Source organism: Nanorana parkeri, unplaced genomic scaffold (genome assembly GCF_000935625.1).
Source record: "Nanorana parkeri isolate BGI_ZX_2015 unplaced genomic scaffold, ASM93562v1 scaffold493, whole genome shotgun sequence".
Classification (NCBI taxonomy): Eukaryota; Metazoa; Chordata; class Amphibia; order Anura; family Dicroglossidae; genus Nanorana; species Nanorana parkeri.
The window spans coordinates 326,945-350,891 of record NW_017306761.1 but is presented as its reverse complement, the minus strand read 5'-3'; positions in this window follow the sequence as shown (position 1 = coordinate 350,891).

Genomic DNA, 23,947 nt, shown 5'->3' with positions numbered 1-23,947 from the left:
AAGGGTTATAATCTCTTCTGCGTCCCTTTACTTCCTGTCTCAGTGACCACTTCCTCTCATTTTCAGAGGAAATATCTCTATTGGGATACAGAAAGCAAACTTTAAAGGTTCTAAGCATTACCCCTGTATTATAAGATATGTTTCTTGCTTGCTTACTCTCTTTATGAACATCACTACTTGAACAAAAACTAAAAGGAAATTTTTCACCAACAGGGCCGTAGGATAGAGATTATAACTCTTCTTCACTCTATTTGAAATAAGAATAATAACATAGCTTTGGTTCCACCCTAATTTCCCATAGATTTATGAAGAGTGCTGTAGAAAACATGAATTTCTATATGAAGTTGTCATGTCTGTTGATTGGTTGGTAGCTTATGAATCCCTCAAGACAGCAATGAGATCAGAATTTCTGCTATTCACAAAAACATAGAAGGACCCAAACAGTGCCGGGACTACCGCCGGTGTGGCCGCACCGGGGCCTGTGCCTACAGGGGGGGCAGTATCTATTCAAACACAGCCCTGGGGCAGAGATGGGGGGGCCCATCGGTGTCCGGCCGCCGGTTACCATCGGATCGGTATGCGGCGGCCCCCCTATCTCTGCGCCAGGAGTGTCCGTTGATCACATTGGTATCCGGCGGCTGGCGGGCCCCCTCATCTCTGCGCCGGGAGTGTCGGAAAGACCCGACACTCCCGGCGCAGAGATGAGGGGGCCCGCCGGCCACCGGATCCTGTGGAGGGAAGCCGAGAATAAAAAAAAGCCTGCAGGCACTTCAGGGGGCAGCCCTGGGCCTCGGCCGTGAGGACCCAGCAAACAGCCGCCTGAGTGCACGGGCGCACTGTCTGAGATGGACATACACTGGGGTGGTTTTCTGCAGCCTCCCTCACCAGAAAACAGCCAGAGGAGGTGAAGGTAAGTTATTAAATAAAATCATTATTTTTTGTAGCCCAATTGATGGCATTGCTGTATAAAGTATGGCTGGTATTTGTAGTTCTATATAGCAGGTCCCATTCTGCATTGCAGCAATGCAGAATGGCACCCTTTATAGAGGACTACAAATCTCAGCTGTACTTTATACAGCAATGCCATTTTTTCAATTTTTTTTGTGTGTGGTTGCTACAGGGGATATAGGTTGGGGGGGTTTGTGGGTTTTTTTTTTTGGGGGGGGGCAAAAATAATCTTGCACCAGGGCCCTTTGTTCCCTAGGTCCGCCACTGGACACAAATGTACATGTAAGTATTTTGGTAAAACAAAAATTCAGGGGTATTTTGTTCAAACCAAATTCTCTACCGTCTTTTAGCAGTTTTAGCCTGCCACTGACATCAACATGTCTAGGAATCATGGAGAGAACACAGACCCACGATCAAATGTATCTCTGCAAAGGGATTTTGGGCTGTTTGAGGTCATCTGAAACATTCTGCTGGATGAAAGTGTTGTTTGATATGTGTTCTGTTGGTGCAATAAAAAGAACACATTGATGGGTAAGTATGAGATGGCTTGAGCAAAACATTTGTTTCAATTGAATGGCATTCTTCATAGAATTCTTGTAATCCATTAAAGAAAACCTGAACTTGCAGAACGTGGAGGCCACAGTTGCTGACCTGCTATTCCAAAAATTTAGCTGCGCGGCTGTCATTCTGATTCATGGGCTTCAGTACTTTGAGTACTTTCAGTCACTAACCTGGAACAAGTACAGTATGTAGACAAGCAGTTGTCACTTAATTCTGACAGCCACAGATCTGTAATTACAGCCTCCATATTTCACTCAATAAAAGGTAAATGTGATATTTGGTTTCCACATAATATGTCTGTCTCATCTAATGTTACAGGACACATGATGTAGTACAAAAGTGGGGTAGAAAACACAGTGAACAGCAACTCAGCAACTAAACTTAAACTTTTGCAATTCCATTCCAAACCTTACAAATGATTAAGACATGTGACCCCTTTTTAGAAATATTTGTAAACAATAAGTCAAGGCAACTGGACTTGCTGTATTTTTCTTGAAGACGTTTCACTGGTCATCCAATGAACTTTCTCAATTCAGAGAATTTACTTATTTTTTACAGATACACCATGACCTGGATGAATGAGAACCTTAACAGACCTCTTTAGAAATGTTATGCTTGACATAGTCTGATGCTGAATGACAATCGTAAGACTCAATTCCATTTCAGCTAACAGCTATGACTAATGTCTTTATTCAACCTCAAATACTATGTAACTATGTAACTATGTAAGTCATTATAAAGATCCCCGAAATAGTTACTTTCCAAAGTATGTAGCCTTACACAAGTCACGTAAAGGAAAACCACGGGAACAAAGTGTCTTAATCCTGCAGAGGGCCTACCCTAGCACTGCAATGGTTAAATGGTTGTTTTTGTCTAGGGACGAAAATGAAAAGAAAATATACTCACCTGATCCTTTGGAGTCAGCTGGCTGCTAGACTGGCCCCTGGAGCCTCTCTTCTCCTCCGCACCCACGGTCTAAGGTCTCGTGAGTCATCACTTTCTATACATATTGTATAGGAAGTGAGGATGCTAAGGAGCGTACTTTCGCTGGAGAGGAGGAGGAGACAGGCTGCGGCGACCAGTCGAGCAGCCAGCCAGCCGCAAGGTTCAGGTAAGTATATCTTTTTTATTTTCACCCCTACACAAAAATTAGTACTTAACCCTTGCACTGCAGGGGTAGCCCCACTGCAGGGGTAGCCCCACTGCAGGGGTAGCCCCACTGCAAGGGTTAAGAAAAGTTGTGCCCGGAGTTTTCTTAAATAATATAAGAAATTAAGGCTGTTGATGTCTTTAGTTACATCCATCACTAAATGTATTAAATGTGTACAACAGTAAAGATGCTGACCATAACAACCAATCGAGTGTTAGCTTGCAGTTTACCAGGACACTGAGCAAAGTGCAATCAAAAAGAATACTAAGTAATCATCCCATTCTACTGTGCTCTAGTTTTCAGATGTGTCTTACTGTTTTATACTGCAGTCATACTCTTGCACTTCCAAGTCTGTGTATAACCCCTACTATAGACAGAGCGGTTGAAGATGTAACGTGGATATATCTTGCCCAACGGCCAGATGGGGGAAGGAGGTATCCCACACAGTTTGACGCATGTTGAAAGAGAAGAAGATTTTAAAAATAATATCTGGAGACTCCCTACTGACCACAACCACTTTTAATGGAGGTTGGATGGGGGCAGAGTAGAGGCGTAAAAGTGTATGGATAAATAAAACCTGAACCTACTCTGCTCTGGGTCATTACTACATAACTCATAGAGTGTAGGGGTGAGGGGTACATAACATACAGAGTAGAGAGCTCAGTACGTAATGTACAAAGTGCAGTGGTCAAGAGCAAGTAATCCAGAGTGCAGAGGTCAAAAGTAAGTAAAGCAAATCTGCAGCATTAATTAAAATAATACCTTGTGATCCTGCCATAAAGACACTTCTTATTATATAGCGACTACTGTGCTTCATTTGTTCTTTTGTGTTGTCAGCCATCACATGCACTCTTGGAGAAGACTATAAGTAATTGTGGCCACAAACCCAGTTCAGCTATAGTTTATTAGTGTTACTATCAGGAAGCCAGTCCAGAGCAATACCCAAGTCCAGTAGTAGTCCAATCATGGCTTATATCTGCTTTGACCCTTTCAAAGCTCAAATCATATTATCTTGCTCTTTAAATGAATATAGTCCTAGGTGACACTAACACGGTGGGTTAAATACAGTGCAAAGAATTCCAATCTCAGACTTGCTTGTACTTCAGTCTCTTCTGTAATTCACCTGTTCTGTTTAAAATATCCTACAGTGAAGTTTAACCCTGAACATGGTAATGGATCTCTGTAGGATTCTGCAACAGACGTAGGATGACACAGGCCTCAAACAGAACTCTTCCCCATGGCTGAGGAGCTGTCGACTTTGCTTTGGTTACAAAGTGAGGGAGCCTCCCGGAGCAGTCACATAACAGGCTATGCCATGTAACATTAATTTGACAAGCATCACCTCCCAGCGTGCTGGAACCTTTGGAGGGCTTCTAATTAAACTGTAGACACCCGTCGGTTTTATTTGTGAGGTGGTTTCATTGGTAATACACACACGATGATTTAATTAGTGGCATGTGCACTGATTAGCTGCATTTAACAGCAGAATCGTTGTTAACACAGGCAGAGGAATGAGAAAATAACAAGCGTGAATTTGCCAGGTCACTGGCAAGCTTGTACTAGCGATGTAGCCAAGGACAGACACAGGAATCTGAGAGTGACTACAAGATGTAAACCCTCATATTTTAAATCAACACATAACAGGTGCCATGGAACAAGAATTACCCAGAGGCAAGCAAGAGGTTAAAAAGTGGTGGAAGAAATGGTACATACCACTTCATTGTAAACCAGGTCTGCACAGTGTTCTCTACAAAGGTTTCTTGCAGCTTAGGCATGTAGAATGTTCTGTCATGTAGCTAAATGATTTCTACTTATTTTCATGTTATCACTAAGAAATATGTCCAGGGTTATATATCCCAGAAATCCTTGTCTGCCACAATCAGTCAGGTATGCATGTGATATGTGACCTAGGTTACAATATGACTGCTTTGCGTTTCACAGCAGGAGGCTTTGTCCAAAGGAATACAGCTGAAAAGGATAAGTGCTGGTATAATAACTGTCACTGTGAAATTCCAAATAACCCTGTGCAAAAGGAGACCAAACTTCTGGGTAAATGCCATTTTTGCAAAGCAGACCTTTAAATCTTGCTGAGACTCTGGACCTCATCAGCACGGGCTTTGAAGGAAGAACCTTGGTCCTGACAGAACTGGAGTGCAAAGGTCAGTCAAAGAACTGCCGAGCGAAGGCGGATGAGGTCCAGCGGGATGAAACAATTCTCTCTGTGAGTCGTTGTTCTGGTTCAGCATAGGCTGCCTGATGCTCTAACATCCCATTTAATTAAAGGCCTCCATGCAAGACAAGAAGTCCTTTCTTGTTTCAAAGGCATACATTTCCCAGGGAACATCGTTTTTTTCCCACTTATACTTTACTTCTGTAAAATTCCAGTATCATTAAGTGTTGGCAGATGTTGGCTGGTACAAGTGCTTTCAAAGTTTAGAGGCTGAGGTCATGTGACAGCATTTTATTGTGGTGACCACAGTGAAAATTCCTCACTGAGATGATGATAGCTGATCAACTCAGTGTGCATGTCAGTGGGAAATACTCTCTAGCATACAGTTCAAAGAAGATTCACTCATGTAGAAGGATTTTAGGAATGAAAACTCCTTTCATTTTAGTGCAAAGGTATTATATGCTATACAGTAACCTTGAACTAGCTTGTCTCTTAGCCCACAGTGCAACGTAGCAATATACTACTCCTGGTAGATCAGAGAGGTGTATTTTTTACTGTACAACCCGTGTCTGTAGAATACAACAATTATACAACAATGTCCAGTGAAAGTATACACCCATCAGCCATAATATTATGAACACCCGTCTAATATTGAATAGGTCCCCCTTTTGTTGCCAAAACAGCCCTGACCCATCAATCCATGGACTCCACTGGACCTCTGAAAGTAAGCTATGGTATCTGGCACCAAGTCATCAGTAGCAGATCTTTTAAGTCCTGTAAGTTGTGAGATGGGGCCTGCATGGATCAGACTTGTTTTTCCAGCAGATCCAAAAGCTCGATTGGATTGAGATCTGGAGAATTTGGAGGCCAACACCTCAATCTCATTGTGTTCCTCAAACTATTCTTGAACCATTTTTTTGCACTGTGGCAGGGTGCATTATCCTGCCAAATAGTCTACTGCCATCAGAGAATACAGTTTCCATGAAGGGGTATGCTTGGTCGGAAACAATGTTTAGGTAGGTGGTACGTGTCAATGTAACATCCACATGAATAGCAGAACCCAATGTTTCCCAGCAAAACACTACCCAAAGCATCAAACTGCCTTAGCCGGCTTGCCTACTTCCCAAGATGCAACCTGGTGTCATCTCTTCCCAAGGTAAGCGACACGCACCCGCCCATCCACATGATGGAAAAGAAACATGATTCATCAGACAGGCCACTTTCTTCCATTGCTCCATAGTCCAGTTCTGATACTCATGTGCCTATTGTAGGCAGTTTTGGCAGTGGACATGGGTCATCATGGGCACCCTGACAGGTCTGACAGGTCTGAGGCTACACAGCCCGATACACAACAAATTGTGGTGCACCATGTGTTCAGACTCCTTTTTATTGGAACCAGCATTAACTTTTTTCAGCAATTTGAGCTACAGTAGCACTTTTATTGGATCGGAACTACATGGGCCAGCCTTTGCTCCCTACATGCATCAATGAGCCTTGGCTGCCCATGACCCTGTCACCAGCTCACTGGTTTCCCTTCCTTGAACTACTTTTGGAAGATCCTTACCACTGCAGGCCAGAAACATCTCACGAGAGCTGCAGTTTTGAAGTTGCTCCAACCCAGTCGTCTAGCCATCAAAATTTGTCCAGATCGGTGAAACACATGAGGTGTTATATACATGGGATTTTATTTCACAGTTACATCAATAAAAAGTTGCCTTAATCTATGAAGATCCATGGAAGTGCGGCTTGTTTGTGAGAAGAAAATATATGTTGGGGGCAGAGGCGTGCCTGTTTTGCCTGCACCCGTGGCATTATTACTGCTTGATGTGGCCTAGGAATTGGAGCGGTGGACTGTTTGCATTGTTGGCCCTTGTCAAAGCCGCTCAAATCCTTACTCTTGCCCAATTTCCTGCTTCCAACATGTTCACTTGCTAATACAGGTGCACGGAAATAGAAAGTTAAAAACCAAAATTAAACCGAAATAGAAAAAATTGTCAGGCAGAAACCGATACGGAAAATATTTTTATTAATTTTTTTACATTTTTTAAATATTTTATTTCTCTTTTTATAAACTTTTACATTTTTTTATAATAATTTTTTTTGTTCATTTTTTTTTTTATATTATTTTTTACTTTACCTTTAGGGGCTTCTGGGAAATATTAGGGGTCTAAACGGACCCCTGATATTTCCCTTTTACAATAGAAAAAGAGATTGAGAACACAGAGTCCTCAATCTCTTTTTCTGTGTCCCCTGTAATCAATGAACAGGAATCCTCTCTATGAGTGTTCCTGTTCATTGATAACTTGAGAATATAATATGTTTACTATAACCACAATTATGAATGAACAGGAGGTGATGTAGATCACTCCCATTCATTCATAATTGAGGATATATTAAACATACCATTTCCTCAATTATGTACAATACACTCAGTGATCACTGATCGATGAGTGTTTGTAGCCTGCTCTCCTCTCTGACACACACTGTCACAGGAGGCTGAGTGAGCGGTGCGAGAGGAGTGCCAAGCCTCCTGTGACAGTGCTGTCTCCGCCCCCACACCGCTCTGCCGCACTGTGATAGGCGGCCGAGCGGTGTGGGAGGAGAGACACCGGCCGCTCACATCGCTTTTGTCCCTCAGCGCTCTGCCGGCTGTCACTTTCTCTCCTCCCCGCTGGGACACAGAGCAGCGCCCAGCGTGGAGGAAAGAAATCACGGCTTGCGCTGATGTATTGGCAGGAAAATGGCACTTTCGGCATTTAGCCAAAAGTGCCATTTTCGGCCGATGTGTTTCGGCGGACGATATATCGGTGCATCCCTACTTGCTAACTAATATATCCTATCCACTTCCAGGTGCCATTGTAACAATATAATCAATGTTATTCACTTCACCTCTTAATGGTCAGAATGTTATGGCTGATTAGTGCATATCCCCTATTTGTTTTGATAGAGTAGGGGACAATTACAAGCTTATTTTATTTTGCTGCTGTGTGTGCTGCCTTTCACTTCCCGTCCTAGTGAATATGTTTTGTGACAGGAAGTGGGGGAAACTATTGTGGCAACAAAAAAAAACTAACATAGGTTCTAGCCTCCTATGCACATAGAGAGATTTACTTTCGCTTCCTGTCTAGGTCACAGCACTGTCAATGGCACAGGAAGTAAACAAGGGCCACAGAGAACAATACAACTATATAGAGGGTCTAATCTTTCTCCAACTATCCCCCCAAAAAAGGGTGGAGTTCCACTTTAAACTGATGAGCGGTAAAAGCTTTTAAAGCGTCACCTATGGTCAATTTTGGGCATGGTAATTTTTTGCGATTTCGCGGGTGCGCGCAATTTTAAAGCATGGCATGTTTGGTGTCTATTTACCTGACGTGACCCCGCTTTTTATATTTTACCAAAAATATGGGTAATAAATGGGTGTGGTTACTGGGGTGTAGCCACTAAAGGGTGTGGCCACTGAGGGGTGTGGTCACTGAGGGGCGCTGTAAAGCTTTCTCCCACAGGGCGCCTAAAGGCCTAAGGCCGGCCCTGGTTCCACAAAGTTCAGAAACTTTAAAGGAGAACTATGGGGTCAGTGTTTTTCCTCATAGTTCTCCTTAGGGTAACGGGAGGACACAAACTAGCGTCCTCCCGTTACCCTAAGCTCAGTATACCGCAAGAGGCAGAGCCAGCTGTACCCGCCCCCTCCCCTGTCCGTTCCGCCAGTCAGCGCTGGCAGATCGGAGCGGGGAGAGGGGAATCCAGCCCCTCCCCCTGTCACGGCAGAGAGCCGTGACAGGATCGAGAGGTGAGTGAACCCGGTATGGGTTCCCTCACCTCCCGATCTACTGAGCCGACCTGTGACAGTCTCATTGTCACAGGTCGGCTTAGAACTATGAGGTGAGTGGAAAATACTCATCTCATAGTTCTCCTTTAAACTATAAGCCCTCTGACAAGGCTTGCCTCATTAGGTTTAGCATACTTTGCTTCTTTAAGCGTTTCTACCATTCTGATTAAAATTACCTAACAGTTAAAATTACTTTTTGCAGCAGTTCATTGTAAAGGGTAAAGAGGAAGATTATGTTTTACCCTACAGAGTGATTTATACTGGTGAATATAATATTGTAATGTTTACAGCATTTACTGTATGTTAAGATATTTTGGAAAGTGATTTGGCTAAAGATGCTAAATCACTGTTGAGGACAACCAAGTGTGCATATGTGTTTCAAATTTCCCCAGCTTCCACCTCTGACCCGCAGATCCATTGAAAAAAGGTTTGTCATGCCTAAATATTCATGTTAATGGGGAGACAATGTGTATTACTATCAGGGCCGGCTTTACTCTCTCTGCTGCCCCAAGGCCAGGTTCAATGCGCCCCCCAACCCTCCAAACCCCCGACATGGAGAATAGCAGACTTACAGGCTGCAGACAAGTGATCTCGTCAACCTTGCCGGGATCACTTGTACAAAACAAGCGGCGGCTTTCCCGTTGTACATTTAGTTCTACTTGCCCAAAGCAAGGCTAAATGTAGAAAACAACTACCCGCCCGGCACCTGGAACTGCATGTCCCAGGCATCAGGAGATAGGAATTCCACACCCCTGCTGCCCCTCTACTCCCTGCTGCCCCAAGTCCGGGCCTTGGTTGGCCGTGTGGGAAATCCGGCTCTGATTACTATACACAGAATAGCATAAGGAAATGAGTTTCACTAGGGGGAGGAGATGAATGTCAATGTGCAGAGGGGAAGTAGAGCAGATAAGGGCTATTAAGCGGGTGGAGAAGATGAGTCACTATGGATGAGTGGATAATGGAGATGAGCATCCGTATGGAGAAGGCAGGTGGAAGAAAAGAGCATCACTGTGGACGATCAAATTATTGATCAATTTTTTGCCACAGAAAAAGCATTATAGATGATATATTCAGATCGCATCGGAGGAATCTTTGTACACACATATTGTTGATATGTGTGTACAAAGATTCCTCCGATGCGATCTGAATATATCATCTATATTGATCCAAAATAAAAGCACAGCAGTCTCAGTTATTATGGATCTAATTATTCAGATCATAGCTAATGTACTTCTATTTATTCCATAATCACTTGAGAAAAATGTTACGCCAAGATTAATTTCAAAAGATTTAAAGCATTCAGGAGACTTTGGCCAACAATAACTCTATCAATTCTGAGACAAACTAAGAAAAAGAAAAGATCATGGAGCAAAGATTGGCTTTTACATAGAGAACATTTTTCTCATATAATTCTTGTTAATCGTGTTTGTAATAAATCTTGAATGAATGTTGTTGTAAATAACCCAAAAGGTTTAAAGAAATACCTGCAGATAACAATTTTAGTGCTTTTTTTAAAGTCCATATTTAAGAAAACAGAACACGACTCTGAGACAAGCCATAACTGAACAGATAATACACAGATTAAAAGGTATTACAATGAGGGGCGTGGCCTGAGCGGAGAACGAGATGGCCGCCTAACTCCAGAGCTCCTGCACACTCGCACCAAACATCAGCTTCTACAGCCTTTTTCGAGGACGAAATGGGGAAGATCAGACCGCAGTACCCACCGGGGAAACAACCAGCATTAAAGGGAAATCCGACACACACCCAGGTACCGGACATATTCCGTACCCAACGCCAGGAGGCCTCGGATACGTTAACCCCTAAGATGGCCGACACGACAGGCCTCGTTTTCGGAACATGAGGAGACAGCGGTACAGGCCTGCATCAAACATCTGCCTACAAGAGCCAACCTGTCCTCAATTGCCGAAGATATCAAAACCACCCTATACTCGGCTGTGACCGAGCTGAGGGAAGATATCCGTGAAATCGGGCTCAGACTGCAGGTAGTAGAGAGGGAGGGGGCAGCTAGAGATGTGACACTCCACAGGCTCAGCTCCCAACAAGATGCCACCACGAACTCTCTGATCACCATGCGGAGGCAGCTGGAGGACCTGGATAATCGGGGCCGCAGGTCCAACATCCGGGTCCACGGACTCCCGGAATCAACCATGCCAGACGCGGTGCCCACCGCTCTCCTCCGGCTCTTCAATGACCTGCTAGAACGCCCTCTGGATTCACCTATAGAGTTCGTACGGGCGCACCGTGCACTCCGACCGCGGACGGCTATGGAGGACTTCTCCAGAGATGTCATCTGCTGCCTGCAGAGTTTTCCCCTGAAAGAGGAAATATTACAGAGGGCCAGAAGGAGAGGTGCTGTATTCCTCGATGGAACGGAGGTTAAGCTCTTTCAGGACCTCTCCCTCCATACATTACAGCAACGACGAGCTCTACGCCCTCTACTGGAGTGCCTGCGCCATCACGGAATTGTCTACAGGTGGCGGTTCCCCTTTTGCCTGTCAGCCACTCATTGGGGCAAAACGGCACTGCTACGCACACCAGACGACCTGGACCTCTTCTGCTCGACGCTAGATCTCCCCCCGGTTGACATCCACGACTGGTATGAAGACCTGAGACCCGCGCCACCTCCGCCACGGAACCCGAGAGGTCCATCTCCACCCCCATCCACATCCTCAGCAAGACGCATGCCGCTACCGGACCGAGCGGATCCGAAACGAAGCAGAATGCAGAGGTCTCCTACCCGGGGGCCCGGCCCCTCGACTCATCCTGGGGGACGGAGTGAAGACAGGAGAGGCTCCCCCTGACTTTGCTGAAAACCATCTACCACAGTTGCCCCTCAAGCTGGCGATACACACTCGGGGTGGCGGCTCCTACTAGGCCACCTCTCTCCTAGCCACCACTACCATCTCTCCCTACCAGACCGACCAACGCCTTCTCCCCCGCAGCCAGTGGACTACCACCTCCCTACTGCCTCACTGTGAGAACTCAGATGACCGGGGGATCAGCAACGGAACGAACATGCCCCCCCCAAAGAGCTTTTTTCTGGCCCCTCAAGATGGCAACCCCGGCCCTGTTTGGGCAGGCTTGGACGGACCTCGCCACGGACCTGGCACAGGAGGGCTGAGTATATCCTGCGCCCTTTATACTTATTTGTTGATTTCATTAGCATTCGCCAACCACCATTGCCCCTTGATATTCCATGCCCCCTCTCCCCCTCCCCCAAGAAACCTCACCATCCCCTACCGATTATGTGGCATTGGACGAATCCGCCCCCTAGCACCCTCTCAACACCCGCATACTGCAGACCCAGAGAAGCGGAGAGAGATGTCGTCCCTAGGAGCCCCCCTCTGATCAATATCGCCTCCTGATGCTATTGTTGATGTTACTGTTTCTTCTAAAGAATAGCTGAGTTTGTAGGTTTATACTTTCCATTTACATGAGGTTTTACAATATGCAATCTGTTTACAGGCGGTGGCGCGGCCCACCCTGGGGCCCACCCGAAAACCCCTCCGCCACACCTGGCAATAGCCAGTGGCATTATTACTACCAGAGACCTGCACTCAGACCTGGTACCCTCCATTGCCCTGTCATGGGTACATTATAAGTGAACACCTTGACCATAGGAGGGGGGTGCGGCCCGAGGGGCGGACGATGCGGCCGCCGCCAAAAGTTTTTGAGTCCACAATAGACTCTGATGTTATACCATGTTAATGATATTTTGCTAAAATCCACGGCCGGAATAACGACTGGAGCATAAAACCCCCAACTTCCCCGAACACCGACAGCTGGCCGATCTCTATGTCTTCCCCCCCACTACTGACACCTAATCTATTGAAACCACATTCTCCTCCCCGCCCACAAATACCGCTTGGTTGCAGAGTGATACAGGACTCTACGAGGTTCTCTTGTCTAATTAGACACCACAGACCCACCCCCCAAGTGCAGCGGTCCTCGAACTAATTACACCTTGTTCACCCTCACCACTCACGGGCTAGACCGCTCCCTACATACCCCGGTTTCAAACTCGGACGGTGCTTGACCCTAGTGCTGCCACACATTGACCTGTGTGGCACACAGGAGGACGCACCCGGGGTTCAGACCACCCCTTCCGTTACCCCACTCCATCTCTATCGTCCCCCCCAACGCCCTCATACCCAACCCCACCTTCCTCTCCTACTAACTATACCCACCCCCTCTTCTCTCTTCCCTCCCTCCCCCTTCTGTCCTCCTTCACTGACCACTCATACTCCCACACCAGATCGTGACAATGGGGGATCCCGCCGACTTGAAGATTGTTTCCCTCAATGCAAAGGGTCTCAATGCCCCCGAGAAATGCTCCTTAATACTTGGTCACTTGTTTAAACATACAGCGTCCATCGCACTGATTCAGGAGACACATTTCAAACATGACAAAATTCCACGATTCACCAACCAACATTTCTACACAGCCTACCATGACCGCACTACCCCAACGAAGCCCTTAGATGTCACCCGACTATCCCACATTTCTCAATACCTAACATGAGCTAACATGCCCCAAATTGACAAAATGCTGCTGACAGCCTTAAATAAACCCCTCACAATAGAAGAACTCCAGACTTCCCTCAAACAAACAAAACCAGGAAAAAGCCCTGGTCCCGACGGCCTCACATCCCAGTACTATAAATCGTTCACAGACACATTGCTCCCCCACATGTTAGCGGCTTACAACTCTCTAACACACAATCATCAACCACCGCCGCAACACCTAGAAGCCCATATCACAGTGATCCCCAAAGAAGGTAAAGACCCTCAGCTCTGTACAAGCTATAGGCCCATCTCCCTACTTAACGTAGATCTGAAGTTATTCACGAAGGCCCTGTCGAATCGCCTTCTCCCGCTGCTGCCTGACCTGGTTACTACCTGCCAAAGTGGGCTTCATTCCGGGGAGAGAAGCCAAAGACAGCACCAGCAGAGCACTGAACCTTATACACTGGGTGCAGCAACGGAAACTCGAAACGCTGGTGCTGTCGACAGATGCGGAGAAGGCATTCGACAGGGTAGCATGGGACTTCATGTTCGTGGTCCTCAGACACATAGGCCTGGGAGAACGCATGCTTGACTGGATATGAGCCATATATTCTTGCCCCAGAGCTAGGGTACGAACAATGGGCTGTGTCTCGGAAAGCTTTCTGATAACCAATGGGACCCGTCAGGGATGCCCACTATCCCCCATGCTCTTTGCACTAGTACTAGAACCCTTCATTAGAACGGTGCAAAAGGATGACCTAATAAGCGGTATCACGATAGGACCCACGACACACAAAACGATGGCGTAAGCCGACGACCTACTTTTCATACTCTCCGACCCCCTGCCATCTCTGAAGCGTCTAATGACTGCTTTTGAACTATAAGGTTCCTTCTCCAATCTAAAAATAAACTTCACGAAATCGGAGCTCATGACCCTCTACATACCTCACGCCATGCGACACCGTCTTCAGTCATCCTTCCCCTTCCTATGGAGGCCAACCCGAATACAATACATAGGAATAAAGCTGACCTCAGATTTATCCCTTCTATATGATTCCAATTTCGCGACCATGCGTGACACAATTCTCAAGGACCTCAAATCTTGGAGGCAACACAGCTTCTCCTGGCTGGGAAGGCTAGCGATGCTGAAGATGAACGTTCTCCCCAGACTGTTGTACCTATTTCAAACCATACCCATCAAGCTACCGCACACATTCTTCAAAGCACTAGACACAAGCTTTTCCTCCTTTGTCTGGAAAGATGCACGACCTCGCTTAGCTTGGTCCCTGCTTAAAGCACCCAAACATATGGGTGGATTAGGGGTTCCTGACATGTACACATATTATAAGGCCACACACCTCACCAGAGTTGCACACTGGCACCTCCATACAGACTCAAAATTATGGGCGAAACTAGAAAATGAGATATTTGGCACTCCTCTTACATCATTGGTATGGCTGAAAGACAATCAGTGGCCCACCACTATAAAGAACCATCCACTCATTGGGGCGACTTTAGCAGTATTCTCCGCCGAGCGGCGCTGCAACATACTCACCTCGTCACATATCCCCATGGAACCCCTGATGCACAACCAGGACTTCCCTCAAGGCACCACCAGAGAATTCCTCTTGCATTGGTCCCAGGAACCCCCCCTCCAAGCTCATCTATTTTTCAAATCCAATACATTCATTGATAAAGCTAACCTTTCAGAGCTCACAAGGAGGGGCTCACTCCCCTGGTGGATCTATCTGCAAATACGGCACTTTCTCACATCCCACACGCGCAAAACATCCACCTCTAGACCCCTGACCCCCTTCGAAAGACTCTGCCTGGGGAAAGACTCGACTGGGCGATTGATCTCATGGCTACATGACCTGATACGAGACAATTCTTCCCCACAAATAACTCGCCCACACTCTAAATGGGAGCAGACCCTCCGCACCACGCTCTCTGACCAAACCTAGACCGACATATGTACAACAGTTCACAAATGCACTATTAATAGCAGAATGCAAGAAACGAACTACAAACTTCTCACGTCTTGGTACAGGACACCCCACACGTTACATCGCATTTACCCATCAGTATCCCAGTTATGCTGGAGATGCCACATGGAAGAAGGCACCCTTACCCATATCTTCTGGTCATGCTCCCTCATTCAACCCTTTTGGGAAAAAGTATACGCAGCCATCCACAAAATAACCGGGGCCACACTCCCCTTCACCGTCACAGCCTCTCTCTTGCATTGGGTACCAGATCGCCCCAAAGGAGCATATAAAACACTCCATAGACATCTCATCAATGCTGCATGCACTATCATCCCTCGCCACTGGAAGACAGACCACACACCCACTGTAAGAGAGTGGCTGTCACACGTAGGCCATGTATATGAGATGGAGGAACTGCAAGCTACTAGACAAGACACCATAGATGCCTTCAGATCAAAATGGATCTGCTGTTCTTACTTCATTGGTACTGCTGCTTTTACTGCCTTACACTGAAACGCCTCGCAGGAAGCAAGGGAAAAGAGGCGGCCCCATCCCCCATTGTCACGCAGGCCCCCCCTTAAAACAATACCCTAACATGTACCGTCCCACTCTCTCACCCATGACCTATCCCTCTTTCCCTCTCCCTCCTCCTAAGCTCCCATCCTAACCCATCACATCACAGTTGTACTGGATGACCCATACTCTCAGTGCTCCAGAACCCCTCCAAGGTCGGCAACAACATCCCGCTGACGTGTCGCAGCTGGGATGACAGAGCAACAAATACTAGGAGCAAAGGAAGCACCTATAACGCGACACACATGATCCCACGAATTCTGCCTACTGACTCCAAGAAAAGGCTATAAAGATGGTTCCCGGTTTTGCACCCATTACTGCAACGGCCACAGTCTGCCAACTGTATCCCCTCCCCCCTACTTTCTTCATACCTTCTTCCCCATAAACAGGATTGAAGATTGAATGCTTACACTTATGGTTATTTTGGTACCTGTTGTAATCCCAGATATGGGCTCACAGTGTAGCTGTGTTTGTCAGTTTGTTTGTTTGTATGTATGACTACATTCCTTTGTACCCTTTATAAAACTCAATAAAACTTATTTGAAACAAAAAAAAAAGGTATTACAATAAGCAGGATGTTTAAGAGCAATGAAAAAAATAATATATTGTACATTATTGTTTTCTGCTGTTTGTGTTTAATAAAAAATGCTTGACAGTTTGTCTCGATTATCACAATATCACAAACAATATTATCTACAACCCCCCCTCCCCCCAAAAAAAAATCAATACATTGCAATAAATGATCAATTGAGTTGCTATGCACTTGCCAATCCTATCGATCCAGTACATGCAATCAGATTTTTTAACTCATCTGACCAGCGTGAGTTTGATAAATTAGACCGGTTTATATCAAAATACATTGATGATGAGTTATGAGACTTTACATTAACAGATATGATTATATTTCCTGATTTCTTATGATAATTGTTCGATCACATTTTTACTTGTATGGGGAGACCTTCTAGAAAAGTATTTGTCTCCTGAGCTCTTGCCAGGAGAAGAGTCTTTGGGTCTTTTCGCCTGGCAAGGGGTCTGAGCCTATGTCCCAGGGAATGTATGCTGGTTTGCTGTAGGGTACATCCAGAAGGAGTGGAGCAGGAAGATAACTGCCTGTGTGGGGTATCCTGAGAAGAGACCTCGCTGCTGAAAAGTGCCCTGGAGAGCTGGGTATAAGCTGCTGCAAGGGGACATTGCAGGGAGGTCTGGCTGCTCATCCTAAAAGTATTTGTGCTGCCTCAAGATGCTCAACAGAGTGCCAAAATAGACTGCTGATCTTGGCTTGAAAGTCCATAGTTTGTATTGACTGTTACTAGAAGAGAAGTCCTGAGCTGTTTTTGGGGTATCTTGTGCCCTATAACCATCTCTCCTAGAGTTTAGTGTGCCTTAATAAACCCACTGTTCTGATGGGACTGGCACACAATTCATTTTATCCCACAAAGAGTCCAGAATTCAACCCTGAGGTGTGAATGCAACCCCACCAAGCTGATAAGAGCTCAGTTTTTCACAACGAGTGTTCAAGTTCAAGTGTGTCATTATTAGAATACAACCACAAAGTCTCAGTGTATTTGATTTTAAACCACTGAGAAGTATGTCACTGGTAGATAATACTTTGCACAGCTCTGTGGCCAGTAATATGCATGCTATCCTGACTGGAAAACCAGATAACTATATGCTTAACCAGTGGCTTGCTCTATTTAACCTACTGCCCCAACATCCTATTACTTCCATGGTGTCTTGTTGCGGTGAGACTGCACACGCTCTTATTTCTTGGAACTTAAGTCTCTCTTTCAGTTCTACATTGATTAAATACATGTTTTGACAGACACATCATTATCCTCTTTGTTAAAGAAGAGGCTAGATTTCAATCTTCAGTCAAACAGGTACTTTTTTTTTTCAGTGTCTTTTCTCTTTAGTAATCTTCACCTTTGACTCATCCATAAGTAAGAGACCACATCTAGTCCAAGCTGCCTGTTCATGTTTACTCAGCAATGAGAAATTGAGCTGGCTCAGCTTCCAAAAGGAACTTTCAAACTCAAAGCTATTAATAATGCAGAGAGCAGATTTACTCCTGTGAATTTACAGCTCACAGAAAGACTTACTCAGCTCTGTGATAACTGGAATCCTGAACACCGGCTTCTTCCAATTGCTGGGCAACTGCAGGACAGCTGTGAGAAACAGAATAGATACAGAGAGTGAAAAAGAAGGGCACAGCAGTTACAATCACAAACGCTTAGTGATTCTCTGGCTTCCTATCATTACCCCAGCGTGAACCTTTTCCTTTTCTGAAATGCATTTTCACAAAGTTTGGAACAGTTTTAGAAAAACAGGCCTATACATTCAGTGTGTCTGTAGAAAAATGATGCCCAACACTCTCACAGTTTTCAACTGTCTGTCTTACTGAGAGCCCCTCAACCCAACCCAAGTCAACCCAGTACCCCATCCTGCTCTTCTCTGCAGCTGTCATTCTTATGAGTCTAATATACAGTATAGGCAGGGCTTGAAAAATTTTAGGGTGTCTCACCAGTCAGTCAAAAATTTCACCAGTCAGCATGACCGGACTATAGCCTTGCAATTTATGTTAAAACATTTTGGGGACAGATAGAGCTTTCTTTTGGAGGTATATTATCACCACTGGGGGGGTTATTTTTTTATAAAAAAAGTACCGTAAATTTCGAATACATTTTTTCCCCTACGTTATGTTATAAAACATATAGTCTTACCCATATTTTTGGTAAAATATAAAAGACAGGGTCACGTCGGGTAAATAGACACCAAACATGTCATGCCTTAAAATTGCGTGCGCTCGCAAATTAGCAAAAAACGGCCACACTGAAAATTGGCCATAGGCGATGCTTAAAACGCTTTTACCACTCATCAGTTTAGTGTTATCAGTGGTTAATGGCCCTAAAATTATTGCTCACACTCCGACGTTCGCAGTTATATGTAACATGTGCGGCACAATAGGTGCAATCGTTGTTTTTGCATGTAGGCGCACCCGACGCATATCTGCATGTGTTTGTGGGGGGCGGAGGACTTAAAAATATATTTTTTTTAATGCTTCCTTATTTTTCTTTATGATTCTTACACAACTTTATTGCTATCACATGGGGAGGCTAAGAATCCCCCTATGTGATAGCCAATTTACATGAGAGGTCCTCTTTATGAAGACATCAGGGGTCTTCAAGACCCCTAATGTCACCTAGGGAGAGTGACACTGAATGCCGGAAGTGATGTAATGTACATCACTTCCTGCATTCTGGGACTGGAGCATAGTTCAAAGGGAGATCGTGTACTGATCTCCCTTTGATCTCCTGTCACAGAGCCGTGCCGGCCCGATCGGGCACAGCGGATCTCGGGACCGGCAACGGCAGTGACAGCTGCTGGTAATACAAGCGATCGGGCAAGCCGGGAACTGCTCGTCGGTCTCTGCCGTCCGCTCGTCACAGACAAGCGGACAAGTGGATTTTTCAAGCCCTGAGTATAGGTCTATATAAATAAACATACCGTGGTGGGGATTTATCAAAACTGGAGCAGAGTAAATCTGGAGCAGTTGCTCAGGGCAACCAATCCATGTCTCTCTTCAGTTTGTTCAAATAAAATATGAAAATGAAAGAGAGAAGCTGTTTGGTTGCTGTGCACAGGTGATCTAGATTTTGTCTGCTCCAGTTTTGATAATTTCGCCTTACAGTGTTTTGTTACTTTAACAATTTATGTTAAAGCAACAAACATCCTCCTTCTACATTGCAAATGGTTATGTTGGTTATTTTTTTAACACTGCATACATGCTGTATATAGTGCAGCCTCACTGGAAGGGGAGTTTTTCTTCTCCCAGAGATAGGCTTTAAAGGGTAAATGTACATTTGTGCACTCTTAGCCTAATTGAGCCAACTTGTCCTTTTCACCCCCCCCCCCCCCTTTATAGATGAAATGGGGCAGCTTGTAGGAAATGGAAGGCTGCCTGGCTAGAACCTTGGTATTGTTTGTTCTGAAATTTGTTTTTAGTAGAGGGAGTAAAGAAAGAATGCAAATGGACTGCAACTGCATAAAAAGTGCACTTATCCTTTAACCTGCCAAAGCCTTATCCTTTATTATTTAACCTGCCAAAGCCTTATCCTTTATTCTTTATCCTGCCAAAGCAGTGCTGTGATGAAATAGTAGGCACCTCCATCTCTCCTGCTTGAGAGCCTGGCTCTACTCCTCCCACCTCCTTCACCTCACCATTGGCCCATATCTTTGATTGGCAGCCTCACTGGCCAATAATAAGATACGGGAAGCAGGAGGGAGCAGGGCCAAGCTGCTGAGTGGTAAAACTGAAACAATTTATATACATAGAAGCCATAAACCAAGGGGTGATCTGGTATGCCATTTCTGATACCTATTCCAATTCCAAGTTGTAATGATTCAATTGTTTGCAAACTTTTCTCCATTTTTTGTATTTGCAGAAATGTTTACGCCTATTAAAATCATCTATTATCCGCATAGAAACTGTGTGCTGTTAAATTGTAGGTGACTGCACATCGTATGCATTCATAACCCATGTGTAATACTTTGTAAATGCCTCCACTGCTTACCTGGTTACCCACAATGCCTCTCTCTGTTTGCTTCAGAATGGAAATAAGTTAAAGTCACAAGGAAATAAAAAGCAGCTGCCCTGTGTAACCCATGTTCTTATGTCAATATTTTCCCAGAGAAGAGTCACAAGTCGGCGTGGCACCACTGTCTTATTACGCCAGGATTGCTTAATTATAGATTAATACTGTACATTTAAACTCCAGTGGCAGATTAAGGTGTCAGCATTAATTATTATTACATGTTTGGAATATGTCACAATCTATTTAGATCACAGGCTTGGATTGCTAACACGCGTCTGCTGTGCGCTGTCACTTTGCTAAATGACATGCAACTGAAAGACAGTTCCACTTTCCATGGAGAAAGAAGAAGTCAGGTATCATATGCACAAAATGCTTTGGCAACCAAGGCAGGGCGAGGAAAAGTGGCCACAAGAGGTGTAACTCATTGCTTGCCGTGAATGAGCCAACAGAGCAATGAAACGTGCTCCTAAATATATCGCAGGGGAATATTCAAGGACATGGCAGTCTCTCATAAACCTAGATTTAGCCAGCTAGATATATGAGACACCTTCCAATTACAGATAATTAACAGGTGCAAGGGACTTATAAAAACCATAAAACTAATGAAGACTCCTACCGTGTTGGATATGCTTACATGACATTGCCCTTAGCAATTTAATTACTCTAACAATCTTCAAGGATTCGATGTGTGAGCAGACATTCATCTTTCAGGAGCTCATCCACCTGTACAATTAATCTAGGCTTGGTATCATATCTTGATTATAACTTTTATATTACATTTCATGAAAGCTAAAGGTACCAGTAGTTATGAGATGGTGATTGAAAGACCAGACTGCCAAACCACTGTTCTTTAGAATGTTCCTTGCATAAACATGCATACACATCTAGAAAGGCAGAGCCAGCTGCCAATAAGCTGATGTATAAGTCAGTATTGTCAGGATCCTTCCTTGTTGGATCATGGCTCTATGGGCAGTAGCGGGCAGTGGGCAGTTTAACCTGTACCATAAAATGAATCTGTAAGCTCACCACACACATTACATTTTTACTGTACAATCTTCTTAGATCTACCAACAATTATATAGTGCAAGGGACTACCTAATTGGATACAAATTGATTGGATTAGATAGGTCCATATAGGACATAGTTGTGGTAAATCTACAGTTAATTTTAGGAAGATGTATCGTGACTCTTAATCTACCAAATAAAGTCAACCTTTAATTATAACACTTCTGAGATCATTTAGAATTTAGTGCACGTATATTTACCTGCAGTTGACCTCCTTCTGAACTGCATTTGACCTGATTCAAGCTGCTTTGCATTCCCATAGACTTGGATGGCAAGAGAAGCAGCAAATACTGGCCCTTACACTTCAGTACTGGCCCTTACACTTATCTGTCCATGTTCAACAGGGATGTTTGCTATTGGCCTGCTGAGAACGGCATTGTCACACTGCCCTCATTATCATAGACACACTGTGGACTTGCAATCAACATCTTGTAATTACAATACACCTCTTTAGCCAACTGACTAGCACCATAAACTGTCGTAAGGAAAACTACAGTGAGGTGGACTGTTTACAAACGGCTCTCCAGAAAACTTGCAAAGGCTTCCAATGCACCCTTGGACTGCCTGTGTCATTAGACAGCACAGATAATAGGCAAAATGCACAGAGCCACTCTGTGTCTTTGGAACAATGTAATGGCGAATTGAGAGAAAAAAAAAAGTGTCCAAATACCAACTTATAAAATGTAACTAGATAGTAACAAATGCATGCATCCTGTGTTTAAAGTGGAAAAGTTATTTTTGCTCTTTTGTTTCTTTACAGTCTCAAAAACCTAAACACAACAAAAAAAAAATATGTGAACATATAAGAAAAGGGAAAAACATTTACATTTTTAGGGTATTTATTTTTTATATGTATTTATCACATCATGTGAGATCATGCTCATTGCAGCTATTTTGACACCTTTTGTATAAAATATCTCACCTAACAACAAACTACACCCACAATGCACAAATTAAGTCTCACAACATACACAAAAGACACTTAGAAGCCATTCAAAAACATCAAAGCCTTAAGCAATAAAAAAAAAAACTTAAACCACCATAATGCATTTTGCCTAAATTTCACAGAAAATTGCCACATTTTCATCCCTACTCATGATTACAGACACTTCAAGAGCACATGGACAGTTTGGACACTGGAGTGAGTGTGCTGGTGACATCCTATATTTTCATTGATTTAAGCGGTACCATCCGCAGCTATTTCAGCACCCAGTCTTAAGGGGTATACTGGTCCGGAAGGCGGTTGGATAGTCACTGAACTCATGCCCGTTTGTAAGGTGCTCCTATTTAAAAGTCTATGGGGCCAAAAATGCACAATTCTGCTCCTATAATACAATTTGTACATAAAAATGCCCATACAAATGTGCAAAAAAGAATATGCTTTCTAAATTGACTGGCTAATCTCCAAGGATAGATCTAACAGTACTTTTCTCCTGAAATAAGGGGGTGTGCTATTGCATGTATAGCAGAAGAGTTATTACTAAGAATATGTTCTATGTTGTTACCACTAAGTGGCAGCACCATTGTTCATGAATGATACAATATATTATTATACTACAATGTAACAAAATAGACATTTCCACTATCTGAGCTACAACAGATACATGAAGTACATTGTTTTCACTTTTAAATAGTCTTATATCATTTTAACACACAAATGTGATAGGTAAAGGACAAGTGTTATCTTTTATTCAGCAAAAAAAAAATGTCTATAAAACCACAAGAATGCAAATTTTTTGTATAATAAGTATCTGAAGTTGATCAATGGATGTTTATTGTTTTATTGTTGACAATTCACCTTCATTGATCTGTTTTTTTTTTATAGATAAGATTTATATACACTATTGGTACATAATGTATCTGAGATCATGCTGCGACCATGAAATGCTGCTCAAACAGCGGTTCCTTGTAGCAACAATCACTTTAGGGGGACCATTTTGTTCTGTACACACTGGAGTTGTTTTGTGAACATGTCACCCTTGACAGCCAGTCAATATTATAAAAGGTGAATGGGACAAAGAGGATCCAGCACAGCAAAAGATAATAAAACAGAAAAGAAGGTAGGTAAATATAACTAAGAAAATAAAGTCTGCACTGCATATACTGTATGTCAAATGTAGAATGTAAAAAGACTGACTCTGGTCTTAAGCCTGAATTGCAGCACTCAGGGACTCTCAGTAGTCACACATAATGTCACAGTTGTTTGTGACTATTGTGGGTCAGAATGACCTGTGCTGCAACTCAGATTACTGGTTATTTGTAACACAGGCGGTGGTAAGTCATGGTACAGCAATAGCTCAGCCACAGAACTGTAACGCAAAACCGTGGTAGGATTTACAATGATTGAAAGATTAACAATTTAGTTTTAATGATCTATTATAGTATAACTAATGGCTGGATAGGGGAGACCGTTAAATATTGTCATTACTGGGCTGTTATGCATCACGTAACATAAAGTAGAGCCTAAAACCTTTCTTTTAGAAACACAAAGACTCCATCACAATCTGTTCAGCACCTATTGGCAATCGATGACACACAAATGCA